This window comes from Marmota marmota, unplaced genomic scaffold, assembly GCF_001458135.2.
Source record: "Marmota marmota marmota unplaced genomic scaffold, marMar, whole genome shotgun sequence".
Classification (NCBI taxonomy): domain Eukaryota; kingdom Metazoa; phylum Chordata; class Mammalia; order Rodentia; family Sciuridae; genus Marmota; species Marmota marmota.
The window spans coordinates 19075204-19097430 of record NW_026000019.1 but is presented as its reverse complement, the minus strand read 5'-3'; the positions used below and the strand labels follow the sequence as shown (position 1 = coordinate 19097430).

The following is a 22227-nucleotide window of genomic DNA, read 5'->3' as shown; positions in this document are numbered from 1 at the left end:
ACATAGCATTTACATTACACTAGATATTATACATAATCCCAAAATTACACGTGTGTGTGTGTGTGTGTATGTATGTATGTAATGGCTGTTATAATTATATATGTATGGCTGTGCATAGGTTATATGCAAGTATAAGGACTTGAACGAACATATGCCGAGTTTTGGTATCTGCAGGGGGTCTTGGAACCAATCTCCAATGGATATCAAAGAGATGACCAATCAGTAATTAGTAATGGAACAATGTCTACAAGGAGACAGAGAAACTAAAGTCAGAGAATGTGCTCCTCGTTTCTAGAGACTGGAGTAAAGGAAAGAAGGGAATGCCATGTAGAAGTAGGAGAAGAGTTTGAAGAATCCCATGACAACTTTCTCAGACAAGAACGTGTGCCCAGAACTTGCCTTTGATACTGAAACAAAAGGTTTTCTCCCCTTCAAAGAAACAAAAGGCAACTCACGTATGACCTTGCTCATGTAAAACTCTTTTTCAGATGTTACCATTGTTACTGATATGGTTAGGGCATCACCTCTATTTTAGACTTCTGTGTAAACATCATTGCCTATACCTTTGATCACCCAGTTGGATGCATTTCTGTGTCTGGGTTACCTTTCAGAGTGTAGTGCTATCAACATCGTGGAATGATTAGCAAGTCACAGAAGCCTCCCAATCTGCCCAATGAATCACATTACTATAGCTTGAAGAAGTCTAGTGCCAGGGTGTAGTTACTCCAACCAGTTCTGTGTACTTTCAGTGTAAATCCTATATCAAGATTTGTCCTGATCTGGTTTCTTGGCATACATTTCATGTTATCCATGCTCAACTCACTTGATTTCATTATCCCAGATTGCTCTACATGGTTGTCTCAAAAAGTATGTTGACTTTGTATTTTTCCGAGTAAAGCCTCTATCAGAGAGTATGGCATAAATAAAGTTCAATATGTCAAGGTTATTATTATTATCTTTACAATAGATTCAATCTATGTTATAAGAGCCATATTACCAAAGCTACAAAGAATTGTATCTCTCAGTTATCTAGGTACTGTTTTCATTCCCTTCTTTTTCTCCACATTTTCGTCATGATTTTTCTCTTTATAAACTATTTAGTCCTTTTATGTATCTACTTTCTTAGTTTTTTATCATCAATTTTTAAATTTATATTTATTGAACATACATATTTACTTAATATTTATGTTTAAACTTTGATTTCTTTCCTTCTCCAGTGTTTCTCTTACCTTTAATTTTTCTCAATACCAAGCACTCAAAAATATCATTCCTTTATTTCCTTTCCCTCCAGTCATCAATTTCTAACAAGAAGTCTGGGGGCCATCTTTCTTTCTTTTTTTTTTTAATCAAGTACTCAAAAAATATTTGTCTGTTGTGTACTTACTGTGTTCTAACAACTGTGTTTGCCACTGAAGATATAAACAAGGTAAATAAGCCATGAAGTTTATATTCTAGTGAAGGAAATAAATATTGAACAAGTAATACTAGGTAATTAATACTTCGGTGGGTCATTAGACAGTAGAAAACTAACTTCCAAGGAATCTGTGGCTTGGGCAGAGAATAATCCAGGAGCAAAGACTACAGGCAAGCTGCATCTGTTACCAGATCATGTACAGAGCGAGTCTAGCAGTGGTCATATGGAACGACCCCAAGGGTTAACAAGGCAAGGTGTGGATGATTGGGGGGTTGTTTTCTGTCTTGTAACCATTTTAGTCAATTCCACAGTACTGTCCTAAAGCAGTCCTACTTAAGAATTGTTGCTGATAACCTTCTAGGGATCTGAGGCTAGGTTTTGTGGGGGTATCCTCAGTAGTAGAAGGCAGCTATGAAGCACATTTTATTATTTGGATTTTCTGTTTGGGTTTTTAAACAGTCATTGCCATTATATAGATGACAGCAGCAGCTCACTCCCTAATGGATGCCAGAATCTCACTCTTAAAGAAAATAAATCTATTGAGAAAATAATTAGACTGTGGAGCTTTTGAGCTGTTGGTATTTATGGAATCTTCAATAAGAAATAGTCAGTTAGCATTTTAATACATAGAGCAATGGGCTTTAGAGGGGAATCTAGGCCAGAGACAAAATATTTGGTGTCATCCTAGTGGGAATGAAGGAGATTGTCCAGGAAAGTGTGCAGCATTTCTTAGTATTTAGAGCAGGGTGCCAGGTAGGGGATGAAGTGACAATGAGAGGAGAGAAGGTTGAGGGACTCATTGGATTGGCAGCTCTGATGAAGATAAAGAGCAGGCATAAGGAAAGTCACTGAGTGAGAGAGATGGTGGAGTAAAAGTTTGTGTTCAGAGATGACTTAATCTAATCTTTTAAATCTGGAACTATTCTGAGTGACACAGTTATAAACATTCCTAGGAGGTGGTCCAAAGGGAGGAGAGGTCCTGTGAAAGGATTGTTAGCAAAGATAAAAAGGAGAGGACAGGTGGTGCTGTGGTACTGATGAGGGTATGCAAGAGATTAACTTTTCCAGGGCTTAGGCGTCAGGAGGTGAGTGAGGATACCAGAAATGTATGGCATGGGGAACTACAATAGGGAGAAGACACCTGGCTCCAGCTGGCCCCTGGAGAGATGGCTGTGGGTAGAGCCCTGTGGGCGCTTCTAGATTGAGTGAAAGCCTATATAGGCTACATTTTTTGTGGGAATGTTAATGGTCAAGGATGTGGCAACTCAGATCTCTATAGGCCTCCATTGAATTGGTTCTAGGGTTAATTGTTGGTGTTCCACCTTGTACTAGTTGTTGGTGTTCTGGGTTTAAAGTTGTTGGTTTCAACCTTGTACTATGTAGAGGTTCTTGTTCTGAGGATGTGGACTCCAGGCATTGTAAATAGTACAATTTCTAGGAATCTGTATTAGCTATTAGTTTACCGTCTTCAAATGTGTTATCCTGTGGGCTTTTCTGCAAGCCCATACCAGGGAAGAGGGAATAGGACTACATCCAGCTCACTTGTGGATACCCTGTTGAACAAATGGATGGAACATTTGGAACATCATGTGTTGAGCTAAAGGATTTAGTGAGAATGAATGAATACCAGGGAGAAGGTCAGAGCCAGAAGGGGATTTGAACCACTTCCAAAATCATTAAACCACAGAGGTAAAATGAGAGGATTAGCAGGTCAAATGTATTGAAGATATAAGAGAATGGTTAGATATGGAGTATCTCTTCTTCCTTCTAATAAGCTGAATTTGTTATTAGGGTCAAAGTAGAAGTGAGTCTGGTTATATGATATACAATTGGTTTGGTATTAACGGTATGCCTCCTTTATTGCAGAAGCTATACAATTAACAACACACACACACACACACACACACACACCAAAAACAGCCTAGCCAAAGCATGGCTATGTTGAATAGTTAGCTCTTGCAACTTCTAACCAGTAAAATGATCTTGACCAATCTCTTAAAGTCCATGGTACTCTGTCTCCTCATCGGTAAAAATTAAGCAGCTGGGTCAGGTGATCTCTGAAGTTTCTGATTGCTCTGTGATTCTGTATCATTTATTCTTCCCTCATTCCCATCCCCAGCATGTTCCTCATTCCCCAGAGTTCATGTTAGGGCTCAGAGCACACCTAAAAGTTCATTGCATTGGGGCAAGTCTAGCCCTATATGTTTGTTTTCATTGTTCTATTTTATGTTGAAATAACTGAAGATATTTGGGGGAGCAGTAACTCATATCCTGCTGGAAATCACTGAATAATCTAATTTCTCTAGAACAGAGTGTGACTCCTTGTTTATATTTTGTTTCTTTGTTACCAGGCAATCAACATGAATGAACCCTGTTGGAATGTTATGTATCAGTTGGGTATTATTATGCCTCATTGCTTCTGAAGAAAGAAGAGTGTAAAAGCTGCTTTGGGGAGTAGAGAAGACTGAAGAGAAGGCAAAGAGTATATGCAGAGAAACAAGATGGCAGTGGTGGAGAGAAAAAGGGAAGGGAGGGGGTCACAGTGGTGCTGAGAAGAAATAGACTTTTCTGCTGTGAAGGGCAGAAGATGGCAACTGATGTTCATTCAGCTGATAGTGTCCAGGGACATCTGGTTGCAGAAATAACACATCATGTGGCAGCCCACTTCTTCAAAATGGTGAGCTTCCTGAGCATTCTCATTCTCTGATATGAATGTTGTCTAGCTGGAAGATGTATTGCATAAGCATGTCTTGGCAGGTGCAGACCTAATCAAAGATCTAGTGGTCTTTGAGAGGAGGACATTGCTCTCATGATGGCTATATATTTTATTTGAGAAACAAGGATGGGAGAATTTGGATTAGTAATGAAAAGATATATGTTTTTGTGTCCCATTTAAAATATGAGAGTTGACTCGAACTGTGCAAACTTTTTCTTCTCATTTCTATATTACCATACACTTAACTTGTTTAACAAACAGCCTCTTTTTATTGAGTAGCTCAAGTATAAGAACAATATCCTATAGAAAGGGGAAACAAAATCAGAAGCAAACCTAAACATTATTGATGCCATGATGTTCCTCAGTGGCTGTCTCGTGATAGTTATTTCATTACACCACACAACTCACACACACACACATACATACACACATGTGCATGTGTATTCAATACTTTATAGTAACTCACCACATATAGGGAAATTATGGATTTGCTACCTTCTTTTCTCTTTATCTCTTTCATTCCTTCTAAAGGGCTGAATTTGGATAATCTGGGGGATGCCAGGTTGACCCTAATTTGCATTCTTTTTCTTTATTTTATTTTTGGTACTGGGGATTATACCCAGGGGCACTTTACCACTACATCCCCAGCCCTTTTTATTTTTTATTTTGAGATAGGGTTGTTTTAGGGACACACGAGGCAAGGCACGGAAGATAGCAGGAAACAGTTTTATTTGGCTGCAGCCAGGTTCAGAGGGCACAGCTTTTGCTGTAATCAATTAATCCCCTGAACCCTGAGTTCAGATAGTTTCAGAATTTTATACCCAGCATGTAAGGGGAAGGGTGTAGAAGTTCACAGTCTATAGAAGTTCACATAAAATGAGCTTTTTCTTTCATCGTTCTGGGCAAGTTAACTCTTCAAGGACAAAACCTGAGAAGGGGAGAGCTTCTTCTCCCCTTTCTTTCCTCCCCCTGCCAGCTGTTACCATGGAGCCCGATTGCTAGCTTCTCTTTTCTTAGAAATGTAGACATCTCTGTGAAGCTCCAACTCAAGGCCAGAGGTCTTATTTACATATCTCTGCAAATTACTGTACTGGATAAATGTTTGTAAAAAACTAGTAAGGGGGTGTCCAGAACCTGGCATGCTGATTCCTTCCAGGCTAGTGGCCAAGTAAAATAGGGCAACATGAAAATTGGAAGTTTATCTACATTGAACTCCTTTGTAGAGACTCTTTTGCCAACAGTCCTAAAATCAGCCGTGGTGAAGATTTCTGGAGAAGCCCAGTTAAGATTTTTTTGTTGAGGAGGGGGTGCCATTACAGGGTCTCATTAAGTTGCTTAGGGTCTCCCTAAACTGCTGAGGCTGGCTTTGAACTTGTAAACCCCGACCTCCCAAGTCTCGGGATTATAGATATGTGCCACTGTGACTGGCTAATTGGCCATTCTTTTTTAAAAAAATATTTTATTTTTTATTTGTGGTTGAATACAATATCTTTATTTTATGTATTTATTTTTATGTAGTACTGAGGATCGAACCAGGGCCTTGCATGTGCTAGATAAGCACTCTACCACTGAATCACAACCTCAGCCCTAATTTGATATTCTTGAAGAATATCTTCAAATGTCAGCTTTCAAAATGTAGCCAAAAAAAAAAAAAAATAGATTTCTCTGTAAGTTTTATAGCTTCTATGTAATTTTTTCAGAGGCCTTTCTGATTCTAAAATTCTTAGGTCTGTGGTTCTTTTGTGAATTTCTTAAAGGAAACATTTTGGAGATGAAGAGACTGAGAAGTTACTATAATCTACAAAATTAGAGAAATCAGAAAAAACATGAGGTTAGCATTACAGTCTTTGGAAACTGAAATAATTCAGTAAAGAGAATTGAGTTTAGAGTTTTAGAATTGCAAGTTGGATTTTTCAGAATCTGGTATGTTTCACTCCAAATTTATTATTCATAGTCATTATGTTTAATAAATTGTTAATATTTAGTGATGTTCTCTATTATTTAAAATAGCCCATTTTTCATGTGCAAATAATTAAAGAAATGGAAGACCTTAGGTACAATTATACAAGAAATTATTTTTAGAGTTGGCTATTTGACAGCTATTATACAAGGCAATTCTTTCCATCACATTGGAAAGTATTAATTAATTCCAGATAAATTCAGGACAGTTCTAAAACTGTGGTCTACATTTTATGCTGAATAAATACTTTGTCATTTAAGAATTTGTTCTAGTTTCTGCATGCTTGCTGCACTAGATTAAGATTTGAAGCTCTGAAATTTGAATAATTAGATGAAGCATCTGAAACAATTATGAAGAATAATTTAAAAGCAATTACTTATTAGTTTTATTTCAACTATTATTGTTCTCAAGCTTAAAAATCACTTTTGCTTTTCTTCCCTTTTCTAATTTTTTTGTCCTTTCCTGTGTTTATTTTTAAAAAATGTTCAGTCATGGGCTGGGGCTGGGGCTCAGTTTCGAGTGCTCGCCTAGCACGTGTGAGGCCCTGGGTTCGATCCTCAGCACCACATAAAAATAAATAAACAAAATAAAGGTATGTGTACAACTGTAACTTAAAAAAAACTATAAAAAATTTATATTTTATATAAAAAAATGTTCAGTCATGGGCTGGGGTTGTAGCCCAGTGGTAGAGTGCTTCCTAGCATGTATGAGGCACTGGGTTTGATCCTCAGCACCATATAAAAATAAAAATAAAAAATAAAGGTCCATCAACAACTAAAAAAAAATGTTCAGTCATAACTCAAGCAATAACAAATCCATTTAAATCTCTCCATACCCAAAGAAATCATGTCCCCACTTGTGGACACTAATGTCTCATCTTAGTGAAGTGGAAACCAAATTAAGTGTGGACCCAAGTCTCTGGAGGAAGTTCCTGAGGAGTGTGGCTTTGTTTAAAAGCCTTGGGGTGATTTTTTTAGCCTGGTCACAGAGAGTAGGGACTTTAACTCGCAGGCCTCTTGGGGGAAGGCAGTCTTCCCCTCACCAGACTTCCAATAGAGCCAGTGCATTGGAGTGTCTGAAGGAAATTGCAATCCAGGGCTCAGATCCCCGTGACCGTCACACTGTTTTCCACATTTATATTCCCAGCCCAGGCACCTTCATTCCTACTTCTTCTCCTCTTAGGCCTCAGGCAGAACTCTTTCTCAGGCCCTGTGCAGAAATCTCTTTATGGGAAATGGAGAAAACCTTGAACACACTTTTCCTCACTGACTCAGTACCTAGTACAATTCTATTCTAGCCCTTCTTTTACTTCCCTGCACTCTCCCTCATCCCCCACCTCCATTTTTGTGACTCCCTCATAGTTGAAGTGATTCCCCTGTGTGATGGTCCATCTGACCCTCTGCCAGTGTGCCCTTCCACAGGGGAAAAAGGAACAGAAAGTTAGTGGATCCTCTACTTTTAGCCTCTTGCTCATACCATCACAGTAAGTAATTAAAGGCTTAACTCTAACCTTGGGCTTGTTCGATGCGCTCCTGTGACACCTGGTAGCCTACCTCTTTCTTGTCGGTTTCTGTGTGACCCCTTAAAGTTTGTGTGAAACTAAGGTGAATCATTTAACTTTTCTGAGTTTTAGTTAATCTGTAAAATTTGGACAATAATACTTGTTTCATGAAGGTCTTATGAATATTATATATAATGCTTGTGAAAAATATCTTACTCAGATCTTATTTAGTCATATGTAGAAACTGAAACAGAGCTATATATAGCATGGTCACTTATCTAGGTCCCCTGGGCAGAACTCACACTTATATATTTTCCTGATTTTACAATAAGTTGTAAATGAATGCCAGGCTCCAAAACAAACAAAAGTTTCAAGATTCTCAGCTTCATTCCCAGTTGTTCTATTAGAATGGATTCTCTAATAGCAGAAGGAACTTCAGATAAAAGTCTAAGATATGTAGGGTGAAACCTCACTGAAAAACCTAACAAGGTGATATTTCCCAAGATTATCTTTGAAAGGATCTAGAAATGACTAAACATATCACCTCATATCATACTTTAAGATCTCCAATGTCAGGGAAAAGACCAAGATTAGACACCTAGATCATGTTCATGTTTTCAGACAGAAGCTTTAGCATGAACTAATAGGTGTCTAGAAAACTTTGCCCATGCTGGGACAGGTCAAGATACTTTCCTTAAAGCCAAACATTTTAAAGATGCCTTTTGCTAAGTTGGTTGATAGATTTATTCTGTGGTTTTTCAAATGGCATCGCCTTGAGTTGAATTTAAATAGTTCTTAGTAATTTTCAGATCTTAGACATGGCCTGTCTCACCATTAGATGACTGATTCTGAAAAGGGGTAATCTGTTTGTAGATCATAAAACAACATTGACTGTTTCCATTACCATGTAAGATATTTCAGCTTTGGGGGTAGAATTGAACTGGTTCCAGTTCTGGCAATTTTCTTTATGTTAGCACATGCTAGAGTTTCTGCTGTGACAAACATGAGCACCATCTGCATTCTTGACCTTTACCTTCTTCTTCATTACTGAATCTACCCTCAAAGCAAGCAGGTGGGGTGTGTGTGTGTGTGTGTGTGTGTGTGAGTGAAGGGAAGTCTATGATTCCTGAATCATGTTTCATATGGTTTCTCAGAAGGTCCTCAGGAGAGTAGCTAGGATATCTTCATGAATGGCAGGGAAATTTTGGAGGGAAAGGTAGGAGATAAGGATATGGTGACTGCTAGGGGGAGATTTGCTGATTGTCAGTTCTCTGCATGAAAACCTGTGAAATAATCCAGTGACACTGCTCAGATTGGAGATCTAACCCCTGCATCAATCGCATATCTCTAGAACACACAGGTCAAGGCCAATTCTCATGTGAGTTGTGTGTGGCATCCTACACTCTGCCCCTGGGGGAGAGGAGAGAAAGTAGAACTGTTTTCTCATAGAGAAAGGTGCTCACTGAAGAAAAGACGGGATAGAGATGGTGGCTGAGAAAACATGGGAAAACTGGAAGGTGTCTTTTTCATCTGGAAATCTTTCCAGTGGCCACTGTACCTCCCAGGCCATGATTCTTGTTTCGAGTGAGACGTCCTTGTTTTAAATGAAGTCCCCAGGTCAGAGGAAGTGGTGGGTCAATCGAGGAGATTACCCCGTGAGGCCTGGACATCTGTCCATATTATTAGGGCAAAGACTGCTGTTAAGAGACCCTGGAGGACTGAGTGAGGAGGAAATATCTTTATGGGATATCTTTGTGGATGGTAGGGGAATCTTGGAAGGGCAGATGGTAGTTAAGGATATGTGGGGAGATAAGCATATGGTGACTGCTAGAGACAGATTTGCTATTCATCAGTCACTAGTAGTGGGTCCTGTGAAATGACATTGGGGCATTCTTGTGTCAGAATATTACATTCTTTAGTCAATTTAGCTTTTCCTAAGTTTCCTTCTTGGCTGATTTTTTTTTAATTAAAAAAAGAATCTGGTAAGTTTCCCATAGTTTTTTATTCAGAAGAGATCTTGGGTAAATTATGAGGTAATTTCTCCAACACTGAGGTGGAATAAAGCAAGGATTAAGTTTGAAATCCTAAGTAGCAACACTTACTAGCTGTGTGACCTTGGGAAATGTGCCTCAGCTTCCTCATCTACACAGTGGAGATATTAAAAGTGTCTATCTCATAGAATATTGCAAGGGGTAAGTGAATTAAAAGACAGATGCTTGACACATAGCCCTTAGTAATTGTTTCCCATGGAAATAATATGCAAACTGATCTCCCAACCCAGGCTGCAGAGCCTTTTGCAGTTAGACTGGATATGAGATCTGCTTAGTGGTGATATATAATACACAAAGTTCTTGATGAGTGTTTGGCACAGATTAAATGTTACTTCTTACACACACGCTAACATGCACATATGCTTGGTGCATATGAGGCACTGGGTTTGATCGTTAGCACACTGTTCATCTACAACTATGAAAAATTTTTTAAAATTAAAAATGTATCAGAAAGAAGCTAGAATAACAAATTATTTTCAAATTATGTAATAGCAAGGAAAAAATAAGTGTAGGAGCAGAAATATATGAAGTGGAGAAGAAATAATATAGTTAAAATTTGATAAAAATCAAATAAGTCTAATCAAGAAAAAAGCAAGAACACAAAAATTAATATCAATGGAAAGGGAGTTATCAACAGATGCTAAAAATATATTAAGATAATATTACAATTGTATGCCAACACATGTGGATAGCTTACATAACATGGTATTAGAGAAGGATCCATGTGCTGCTGAGAAGAAAGTTTTAGTCATTTGCCGCAGTCTGGCTGGGCACAAAATCACGAGCCACTCACAGCCTTGTAGATTCAAACAGCAATTCTTTATTCCCGAACTCACACCGGCACTCTACAAACAGGTTCTGGGGGAATTCACATTCTGGGCCCAAATCACGTTCTGGGCAAAATCCCAAAATACTCTCTGAATCCCACGAGAACTCAAGGAGAACTCAACGGGAACTCAACGAGCAGGCGCGCCTGAGGCAGCAGGATATGCCCTATTCCCAGCAGGGTACACCTTAAACCTGGAACTGCCCTAAACCGGGATCCGCCCTGGTCCTTGAGCAAGGTCACCTTACATGCAATGACACTGCAAATGACCTGGGTCATGCCATGCGTCATTCTTGCTTAGCAATGGCCCTCAGCAGTCATTGATGGATAAAATATTCTCTATATGTCTGTTAATGTCTAAATTATTAATGTATTATTTGGTTCTGTAGTTTCTTTGTATAAATTGTATTTTTTACTTCTATAGCTTCTTTATTTAGTTTTTTTTAAATCTAAGGAAAAATTATTTTCTTTTAAGGTAATGATGTCAGTCTCATTCAGCCAGTTTTCCTACCCTTATAACCCTCTCCCCCACTTCCCTTTGCCCAGAGTTTCTCCATTCTTCCCATCCCCGCCCCACCCTAGATCAGCATCCACTAATCAGAAAAAACATTTGGCCTTTAGTTTTTTGGGATTGGCTTACTTTGCTTAGCATAATATTCTTCAAATTCCATCATTTACCTGCAGATGCTATAATTTTGTTTTCTTTTAATGATGAGTAATATTCCATTGTGTACATATACCACAGTTTCTTTATCCATTCATCTACTGATGGGCATCTAGGTTGGTTCCACAGTTTAGCTATGAATTTAGGGAATTCAGCTGCTATAAACATTGGTGTGGCTATGTCACTATAGTATGCTGATTTTTAAAAAATATGTTTTAAGTTATAGATGGACACAATATCTTTATTTTATTTATTTTTATGTGGTGCTGAGGATAGATCCCAGTGCCTCACGCATGTGAGGCAAGCGCTCTATCACTGAGCCACAACCCCAGCCCTTTGAGTTCTTTATATATTCTGGAAATTAGTGCTGTATCTGATGTATGTGTGGTAAAAATTTGTTCCATAATGGAAGCTCTCTCTTCACCTCAATAATTATCTCTATTAGAAGAAGCTTTTTAGTTTGAATCTATCCCATTTATTCATTCTTTATTTTACTTCTTGCACTTTAGGGCTCTTAGTTTTTGTTTGGAGGATCTATCCAGTGTTAAAGTCACCAAGTATATTGTTGTAGTCTATGTGATTCTTATCATTGAGAAGGGTATGTTTGATGTATGTAGATGCTCCATTGTTTGGGGCATAAATATTTATGATTGTTATGTCTTGAATCCCTAAAGCATTATGAAATGTCCTTCTTCATCCCTTCTGATTAACTTTGGCTTAAAGTCCATTTTATCTGATACAAGGATAGAAACCCTTGCTTGTTTACATGATCCATGTGAATGTTTTTTCCCATCCTTTTACCTGCAGTCTGTGGATGTTTGTGCCTTTGAGGTAAGTCTCTTGGAGATGGCATATTGTTGGGTCTTGTTTTTTAATCCAGTCTGCCAGTCTATATCTTTTGGTTATTATTGAGATATGATTTGTATTCCTGGTCATTTGGTTTATTTCTCATTTTTAATTTGAATTAATTTCTCCTTTGATTGATTATTCCTTTAGTGTAGTTACTCCCTTTGCTGATTTTCACTTTTTTTTTTCATTTCATCTTCATGGAATTATTGTTGAGACTATTTTAAAGTGTAGGCTTTCTAGTTGCAAATTCTTTTAACTTTTGGAGAGTTTTTATTTTATCTTCAAATCTGAAGCTTAATTTTTCTGGATATAGGATTCTTGGTTGGCATCTATTTTCTTTCAGATCTTGGTATATGTTTTTCTAGGACCTCCTAGCTTTGAGGGTCTAAGTTGAAAAATCAGCTGAGATCTGCATTTGTTTCCCTCTTTGTGTTATCTGATACTTTTCTCTCACAGGCTTTAAAATTCTATCCTTATTCTGTATGTTAGGCATATTTGTTATAATGTGCTTTGGCATGGGCCTGTTGTAATTTTCTACATTTGGCTCCTGTAAGCCTCTTGCATTTGTTTTTCCATTTTATTCTTTAGGTTTGGGAAATTTTCTGATATTAATTTATTAAAAAGAGTGTGCTTTCCTTTGGTTTGTATCTCCATGCCTTTTTCTATGCTGGTTAATCTTAAAATTGGTCTTTTCATGTTATTCCATAATTCTTAGATGTTCTGTTCATAGTTTTTAACATCTTATCTCCATAATCAGCTCAATTTTCAAGATTATATATTTTGTCTTCAGTGCCTGAGGCTCTGTCTTCCAAGTGGTCTAGTCTGTTGGTGATGTTTTTAAGTGAATTTTTAATTTGGTTTATTATTTCCTTCATTTTGAGGATTTCTGCTTGTTTTTTTTTTCTTCCAGAATCTCTGCCTCTTTATTGAAGTGATCTTTCACTTTATCTATTTTCTCTTTGACTTCATTTCTTACACTGTCCTTTACTTCTCAGATCAGTTTAACTATATACATTCTAAATGCCTTCTCTGCTATTACTTCCACTGTGGTATCCATGGATTCTGTTCCTGAAGTAGCTTGGTTTAGGGCAGTTTGTTCCCTTGCTTTTTCAAGTTTTTTTGTTTTTTTTTTGTGTGTGTGTATGTGTGTATGTGTATACCCATCTAAAAATATAGATCTGAGGCATTAGAGTTTCTACCCTGTGGATTTCCAGTGTCCCTGAAGATTTCCAGTACCTCACTGTTTAGTGGGAGACAGATAATAACATCAACAAATGCAAACAATCTACAGCATTAAACCAAATAGTTGCTATAGTGCCATCTACAATGTTAATTATCACAATAAACAAATGATATAATCAGTTATTGCTTAGAATAAAAACATCAAGTTTGCAAAGGTGTTTACAATTTCAAATGGTGGACAGTAAGAGAAGTGATATAGGATGTGATGGTTATGAGGGAGGAGGAGGGGTGATAGAAGTAAAAAATTAAAGGAAGGATGAAGGAGAGAACAATAGCGATTGTCTGTTAGTGGAAGAAAAGAGAGAATCAAGGGAAACAGAAAACACACACACACATACACACACATATATAGTAAAATTTTAAAAACAATTAAAAATAACAGAATACAAAGCAAATCAAAAGGATACTATTCAAATATCCTAGTTCACAAAAGACTAATCCATGAAAAATAACTGGCTTCAAAAATGCTAGAAATGAGAAAAAACCAACTATGAATATGTATAAAGAGTGTATTAATTTTTCATTATTTTTTAAAAAATTTTATTTTTAGTTGTAGTTGGACATAATACCTTTCTTGTATTTATCTATTTTTATGTGGTGCTGAGGATCAAACCCCAGGGCCTTGCATGTGCCAGGCGAGTGCTCTGCCGCTGAGCTACAATCCCAGCCCCTCTCCTTGTTTTTAAAGGAATGTTTTGCTGGATAGAATTTTTGTGTTGAGTCTTTTTATTAAGCACTTTGAATATGTCATTCCTCCACTTTTTGGCTCAACAGTTTTTGATTATAAGTCAGCTGTTCATCTTACTGAAAATCCCTTATTATGAAGTAAGTAATTTATTTTCTTGCTGCTTTTGAGACTCTCTTTTTATCTTTCAACAGTTTGACTATTATATGTATAGGTACCTACCTCTTTCAGCTTATTCTGTTTGGAATTTCTTATGACCTTTCTATGTGTAAACTAATGTTAAATATATTCTTATCATATTTGGAACATTTTCTGCCATTATTTCTTCAAATATTCTTTATGTCCTTTCTTCTTCAGGAAATGGCATTATGTGTGTTAAGGTATGTTTGATGGTGTCCCAAAAAACTCTTTAACTTTGTTTAGTTTTCTTCATGTTGTTTTTTTTTTCTTTCTAATCCTTAATCTGGACAATATCAGTCTCAATTTACCCATCCTGAGTTCCAGATTCTTTCTTTTGTCAGTCCAAAATTGCAATTGAGCCTCTGTAGTGAATTTTTTATTTTGAAAAGCTAAGTGCTTTTCAACTCTTGAATTCTTTTGCTTGTTTACATTTTTACCACTTATTGATTTCTAAATCTTCATGATATTTTAGTTGAAAATCACTTTCATAATCTTCTTTAGTTCTTTAGATATTTTTTCTACCAGTTCTTTGAACATATTTATAATAGCTGATTTAAAGGCTTTGTCTAATAAGTCCAATACATGGGTTTTCTTAGGTATATTTTCTCTCTGTGTGTGTTGCTGGTGATCAAACCCAGGGTCTTGTACATGCTGAGCAATCACACTACCATTGAGTTATATTCCCAACTCTTTAGGTACATTTTCTGTTGAGTGCTTTCAATTTTATGTGAGGAAGCATTTCTTCCTGTTTGTGTGTTTTTTGTATATGTGTATTTTTGATTTTTGGTAAATAATGGGAATTTAAAATAATGTAATATAGCAATTCTGGAAATCAAACTCTCTTCTCCTGTATTTTTTCTGTCTGTTGTTATTATTGCTAGTATTATTTACTAACTTTCCTAGATCAATTCTATAAAGTCTGTATTATTCATAATGTAAAATCTCTGAAGTCTCTCCTTGTTTTGCTTAATTATCAGTTAAGATTAGACAGAAATTGCCTTAAATGTCTTTTATCAATACATTTCATACCTTTTACTGGGAGGCTCTGTGCATAGTGTTGGGACAGGCTTTGCATACCCTGGAAGTTTATACTCTGCCTTAGCTATTTCTTCCTTTGTGTGCAGATCTTTTAGTTCAGCTAGAGTTGATTATATCTTTTTAAAAATATCTTTCTTGGGGATGTTCATAGGCCCCAAATGTTAATATTCTTTTAGATTCCCAGGAATATGTTGAAACTCTCAAAGTCTACTATAGATATCTTATTCCCCAGATTTTTCCATTAGTTTCCCGACCAGTTTCTTATTCGCTTCAACTGCAATCCATGCCAAGGCCACTGCAGTGCAAAACAATCACCAGATCATTTATTTCATCAGATGTTCTGGAGGTAGGGCTTTCCTCACTGTGTGAGCTCTAAGTCTGTGCAAACAACAAACCTTATGAATAGGGCTTTCAAAAGGATCTGCCAGACAGATTAAATAGTGAGATTCTCTAGGAATGGGGCTTTCAGGGAAGGCCAGCTAGATTGCTGGTTTAATAGTTCCCCTGGTTCCAAGATTGCAGAATTTCAAGATTATTGTGGTCAGGGCCACCTTGGCTGCATTACAACAGGGTAAATGAGTGCAAAGGGAAATGACTGTATATAGAAGATGGCAGGTACATGGAGTGGCCATGCTTTATAATAACCTGCTCTCTTGGGAAGTAGCTGGAGTCTTCTAATCCTTTCTGCGATAAATGCCCAGTGACCTAATTACCTTACATTAGGCTCCACCTTTTAAAAGTTCCCCTACCTCCCAATAACACTACACTGGACACCAAGCTCCCAATACAGGAACTTTGGGGGACACACCCAAGCCATTTTTAATGGTAGTGTGGATACTTTTGCAGACTGCTTAGTATTTTCCCTGGATTCCCAAGAAAACATTTTATTTTCTTAGTTTCTAATTTAATTCTGCAGATTCCTCCAGAGTGAATACCATGTTATCAGTGTTTTATTATGTTCAGTTCCATTTGCTGAGTAACTATTAAATATGATTAATAGTCATTGACCCTTCTTCTTGAGTCTTCTTGATTTTTCCAAAGTACTGGGACCAATAATTACATGAGTATATGTATGATTATATTACATGTGAAATAGAAAATAGGTAGTCATTAAGGAATATATTAAGGAATAGAGCCTTAATGACTGGGCAGGAGGTGGGAAGAAGATGGAAAGAAGAATGTAAGAAAAATATAGTCAATCTCATGAGGAAAGCAAACACAAAGGTCAAATTGGGTCAGTAAGAATGAGTGTATGAAATACACTCATACAAATAGGGGATGAGGAATGTATAGGATAGGAGCAAAAGATGGAGACCTGAAAAAAAGGGTAAGCAAGGAGAAAAGGGTGAAAATATTGGGTCTTAAAATGATGGTTTAGAATATAATAGAGGGTCAAATGATAAAAATGAATGAAGATTGGGAGAAAAAGAGTCACTGGGTTATCGTGATTAGAAAGAGAAAAGATGAAGCTATGCCCTCGACTCTTGGACTGTGTTAAGAGAAGCTATAAGACTATGGATTTGTTAGGTGTGTTTTTTTTTTTGTACCAGGGACTGAATTCAGGGGCCCTCAAATACTGAGCCACATCCCCAGCCCTATTTTGTATTTTATTTAGAGACAGTGTCTCACTGAGTTACTTAGTGCTTCACCATTGCTGAGGCTGGCTTTGAACTCGCAATCTTCCTGTCTCAGTCTCCCAAGTTGCTGAGATTACAGGCTTGTGCCACAGTGCTAGGCAGATTTGTTAGGTTTTGAAGTGAGGTAAAGACTTATCAAGGGAAGGAGACTGAGGGTACCTGGTATTGATTCTGTATTAGGGTTCTCTAGAGGAACAGAGTCAACAGGAAGTAAATTATAAAAAGGGGACTTACTAGGTTGGCTTATGCAGCCAGAAGATGGATAGTCCACAATGGCTGTCTGCAGGCTGGAGAGCTGGAAAAAACAGTAGCTACACAGTCCAAGAGGCTGAAGCCCCAGAACAAGAGGGATCAACAGTGCTACCCTAGTCTGAGATCTAAGACTTCTGGAGAAGAATCACTGGCAGAGTCCACTTTGGAAGAGTGAAGAAGGGAGAATTTGATATCATCAGGTGATCCATCACAGCAGTAATCAACAACTTGTTCAGGAAGAATTGAACTTGAATCTGCTGCTGCTTCTTTGTTATTCCAACTTTTATTCTGTCCAAGCCATAATTCTATTGGTTGGTGCCACCACTGCTTAGGGATGGTCTCCATTTCAGTTGGCTATCCCACATGCCAACTATTCCTAGATTCACCCTCACCGACACACCTATAACCCCCTTAATCCTTGGCATCTCTTAATCCAATCAAGCTGACAATTGAAATGAGCCATTATAGATTCCTAGTACAGTTCTTTTGAGATTTCAGTTTTATTCAAGAATTTACTTTTCCTTCCTTGTTTTGTAAAAGAGCATAATATAGCAGTAGGATACTTGTGGAAGAGGGTACCTTGTAAGAGTAACATATACAACTTATAGATTCCTGATTCACAGCACCCAAGAAGAATTAAAGCACAAAAATCATAAGACAAAAACCTGTGCACCCTTCTTGAAGTTCTTTCTTGTGTTCCTTCTCTTCATCTCACCCATGTACATAAATAAGAAAAACTTAACCAAATTCTCAAGTGATTTGTTACATTACCTACTAGAGGAAGATTACTGTGTTTTCCTTCAACAACAAATACTTAATGAAAGTCGTTTAATTAGGCTGGAGTTGTGGCTCAGTGGTAGACACTTGCCTAGCACGTGTGAGTCACTGGGTTCGATCCTTTTACTACATAAAAATAAAATAAAGTTATTTTAAAAAGTCACTTAATTTACTATGTGCCAGATATCCACTAGGCCCTTGAATGCTGTGGTAATAGAATTCATCTCTTCTAACTTGTGCCTCTTTGTGTACACTCATTTTGGGGTCAAGGAAGGGATTGTGGTGGTGTCAGTGGTGGTGAAGATGGCAGGACTGCCCCAGGGATAACCTCATTAATCCATATTGTAATAAGGCCTGAGTTAAAAGACCTTTGAGCTGGCAAAATTCTAAATGGCAGTTACAACTTTGCTGACCCTAGGACCCTATGTATGGTTGAGATGCCTACCTTAAGAATGCCAACCAGTACAGTGACATGGAGCAGTAGCAGAAGGGGACATGAGAATAATCCAAGAAGAGCCCTAATTGCTCATCTGTCTTCAGCACATTAATGCTCCTCTTCCACCTGTGCTCAGACAAGGTGGGTTTGCTTAAACTGACTATCTGCTCTAATGCTCCTCTTTATTTATAAAATAGTAGCTAAGGGAATGAGGGCACGGGTGTGTGCATATTTGTGTATAGTGTACATCCCCTTTTCCTCTCCTTTGCTTTCCAATGCTTGTGTTATTAACTAGGATGATTGTGGCTATCCTTGATATTCACTTAAATAAGATCAAGTCTTTTAAAAAGAAACCTAGGTTAGAACTTGGCACTAAGGAGACTTAATTTGGTGCCTATGTATAAAGTACTAAAGGGCACATATGGTGTGACTTTTCATGACTTCTGCATTCTCAGTAGGCCTCCTCCCTCTCAAGCCTCAGCTGAGGAGGGACTCAAGGGTAAGAGATTTGCTTTCTGTGACATTTGCTATTTGTTGCTGGCTCACTGTTTCGGTGGAGGAGGTATCATGCTGTCTGTAGGGGCAGTAGACCATGCACTTTTTGACACTATGACTCATCTCTTATGGAGAATGTCACCTAGTGTTACTTCCCCCATTTTTTAGTGTATTGGAGCTGGCCGAGTCCTTGTTGTCTCTCATGCAGCAAGCAGCAGACTTCACAGCCTCAGAGACAGTGAGAAGAGTCCTGCCTTCTCTCCTTTTAGTATTTGTGTTGATGTGAGCCCTTCAGCTGCTGTGTCCCTTAAGGAGACTGAGACTTGTTCTGCCCCAAGCTTTACGATGGGTATCCTTTGCTTATTTTAAATATTTGAGAATCTTGCTGGGTTAGAGGGCTCTAGAAGGGGAACTCATCACTAAAGTATCTGTTGGTTTCAGTTTCTGCCCATCACTCTGTGAAACCAAAGCACAGGGTAAACTTTCTCAGTTTTGTTTTCTCGTGTTCTAAGGCCTTCATATCTTTCCTTCAACATTTTAATGCACAACAAGACCTTTTAGCTGAACTTTGAGTTTAAATTAAAACTAAATGTTTTTGTTAGATTGGGAGAGACCTTTGATAAACCTTTGTGCTGGAGTGTGCCTCCTCATTGCAGACTCACTTTTCCCATAGGTCAGTTGACAAAAGGCATCTGTGGTCAGGTGTAACTGTGGAGCCCTGGGTAAACAAGGTCGCAGCTTCTTCTGGGAGTCTCTGTATTGCTGAGTCTCTTCACATGCCAGGCACCGTGTGGGGGCTGCAGACTAAGTCCTCACACACATCTAAGAACTCTGACCTCCCTTTTATTTTGTAACATCAATTAGGCTTGGGGTGCTGAGGAACACACTTTGGGAAAGGCTCTGTAGGTTGAAGAAGATCTAATCAATTAAAAAAAATCCAAGAAGAAGATTCTCAATGGCTTCCCATATTTCATACACAGAAGCTTATTTTCTAGAAGACTTCAGAGAGTTGTTACATATGTGCAGGATAGGCTTGCTCAGGGAGGCAGCATGGTCCAGTGCAGAAGTGAATAATACATAGTTCTGGCCCTGCTGCTCCCTGCCCTTTTCCTCCACATGACTCAGGTTTGCACTGGCTTTACTGAGAGGCAGAGCAATATGTTGGCCCAAAGCTCCAGCCTCAGATACACCCACTTAAAATTCCTGCTAACTCTAAGTTACAGGCAGCTGTATGTCCTTTGAGCAAAACACCTGGGCAATGCTCAGTAAGTGGTGGGTTACTAGTTTGAAAGGGCATTATGTTCATAAGAATAATCCAAATTTTACAGCCCATCACTCCATTCATCTGCTCCTTGGGGACCTTGATCTTCTGCAAACTCTCTTCCTCCCTCCTCCTCCTCTTCCTCAACACATGATAATTATTAAGCACTTACGTCATGAGCAGTGTATTTGCATTGTTCTGTAAGCCTTCAGTCCTTAAATCTCTGTTCAATTGTTTTCTTTGCAATGAAACCTAATTTAATTGCCTTATTTAAAAGTGAAATTTGTCCCTTCTAAACTCCTAATTCCCCTTAGCCAGCTCCTCCCCCATGGGACTTACCTTCTAACATACTATATATTTACTGTGTTTATATATTAATTATTTACTTTTTGTTTACACTCCCCTTTTAGAGGATAAGTTCCACAAAAGCAAGGAATTAAAAGATATATTTTTTAAATGATGAAGCCTAAGTGTCAATACAGCATATAGCCAGAATACATGCTTATTAAATATCTGTTCAGCAAATGATGGTCATTTATTCATCAAAATATGTGTGACTCTAACAATGCTTATTTTGCGATTAAGGAAAGTGAATTCTAATGTGTAATAAAATTGTGGAGGGAATAGCTAGTGTGCTTTGGAGTCTGAGCTTCACTTATCTGATTTGAGAGCTCAGCTCTTGATGATTTATCTTTATCACTCTGTCACCTAATCTGCTTGGGGTTTTTCAAGGGATGTTTCCTGTGTGCTCACAAAAAATCCCACTCTTGTTTGGCAGCACAACTGATGCCCTGTGAGCACTTAGATGGCAGAGCTGGGTGGTCAAGGTAATGTGGAGGAGACAGCCTTTGCTGTCTTTGTGTACTCTTTTAGAAGAGCCCCAGAGAGGTGTTATTTGTGTCTTTATGTTTCTCAGAGTGTTTCCTAGTCTTCAGTGTTATGTAGAGTATATAGACCAGGTGTGATCAGAGCATTTTTGCTTTATCTTCGACAACTGAGCCTTTTAGATCAATACTTTAATGCGAATCTTTGAAGAGTATATTGTGTTGCTTTTGGAAATCTCAACAGTAGCCTCAGTCTCACTGGTATAGAAAGTGCAATATTGTCCCTGCTATCTGACTATTTCCAGGAGATGACAAGTTGAACAATCTCTGGGCTGGAGTCTGGTTTTAATTTTTCGAGAGTTGATGAGAGTCTCTTTTGGGAAGCCAGTGGGAAAGATTGTGAGCCAAGAAATTGAAGTCAGCACAGTTGGTGCATTGGACAGGGCATCTGGGTGTCTGATATTGATGTGATCAAAATATGCTGCTACTTATCTCAACATCACCTACCTGTAGCCCTTAGGTGTAGAGCAAAGCAGAAATGATTTTTTGGTATGACAGAATGTCTTTAGTTGGCCTATGCTGAAGGGAATGGAGGAGATCCTAGAAACTTCTGTCAACCCAGGATCAGGACAAGCCAAGAACAGATAAGAATCTGTACCCGGCCCATTAGCATATTCTGTACTCAATTTAATAAGATGAGTAAACAGAGGTTAGGCCTTAGTAAGGGTAGCTTTTGTCACATTTGTCTTGCATCACATTGCTTCAATTCAGCCTGGCGTCTAGACTCTAACTTCCTGTCTGGAGGGCAAGTGCTATCTGCCAGTGTTCTGGAAGCAGAAATAGATGGCAAGAGTTTGATGCATTTTGTATTCCTTAAGCACAATCCCTTTCTCGCCATGTTGGGTGAGGTACCTGTGCCTACAATGAACCTGCTATATCCCCAGCTCCAGAAATCATCGATGTTGTCCTTTTCTGAGAAAAATCATGACTTTTGCCAAGATTGAGAAATGTGGAGAAGATGAAGGAATCTAGAGATTTTAACTACCCTTGAAATAGTATTCACTTGACACAGCTTATTTCAGATAGCTTTTTTTACTTCTAGTTCTAGCTGTTGCTAGCTTTCAAAATGTGTTGCTGTGGTATCTTCTCCTAGTCTACCATTTTTTTTGGTGGATTTGTGTCTTTTGAAAGCTCCCTTTACTGTAGTTCTAGTTTTAGGAAAGAGTGAAAAGAAAGCATGTGTTAAATCTGTCACCTTAATCTGGAACCTCTGAGAAAATAATGTTTTTCTTTTGTCCAGAACCAAAACTGGAACCTCTTCAGGAGGACTCATTTGTTGATTACCAGGGGGGAATAAAAATCATAGTGTTCATCATGTTTTAAATTACTGCAATCTGATAATTTAATCAGTTACTTTAA

The 22227-nt window shown here is 38.0% G+C and overlaps 1 long non-coding RNA gene across 2 annotated transcripts in view; it reads left to right on the top strand.

Moving 5' to 3' along the window:
- LOC125618665 overlaps positions 1-22227 on the top strand; it is a 203014-nt gene that overhangs the window by 45239 nt on the left and 135548 nt on the right. For both annotated transcript variants that reach the window (XR_007350020.1, XR_007350019.1), the window contains exon 3: positions 3766-4091. This is a non-coding gene — a long non-coding RNA (uncharacterized LOC125618665). The remainder of the gene's footprint in view (positions 1-3765; positions 4092-22227) is intronic.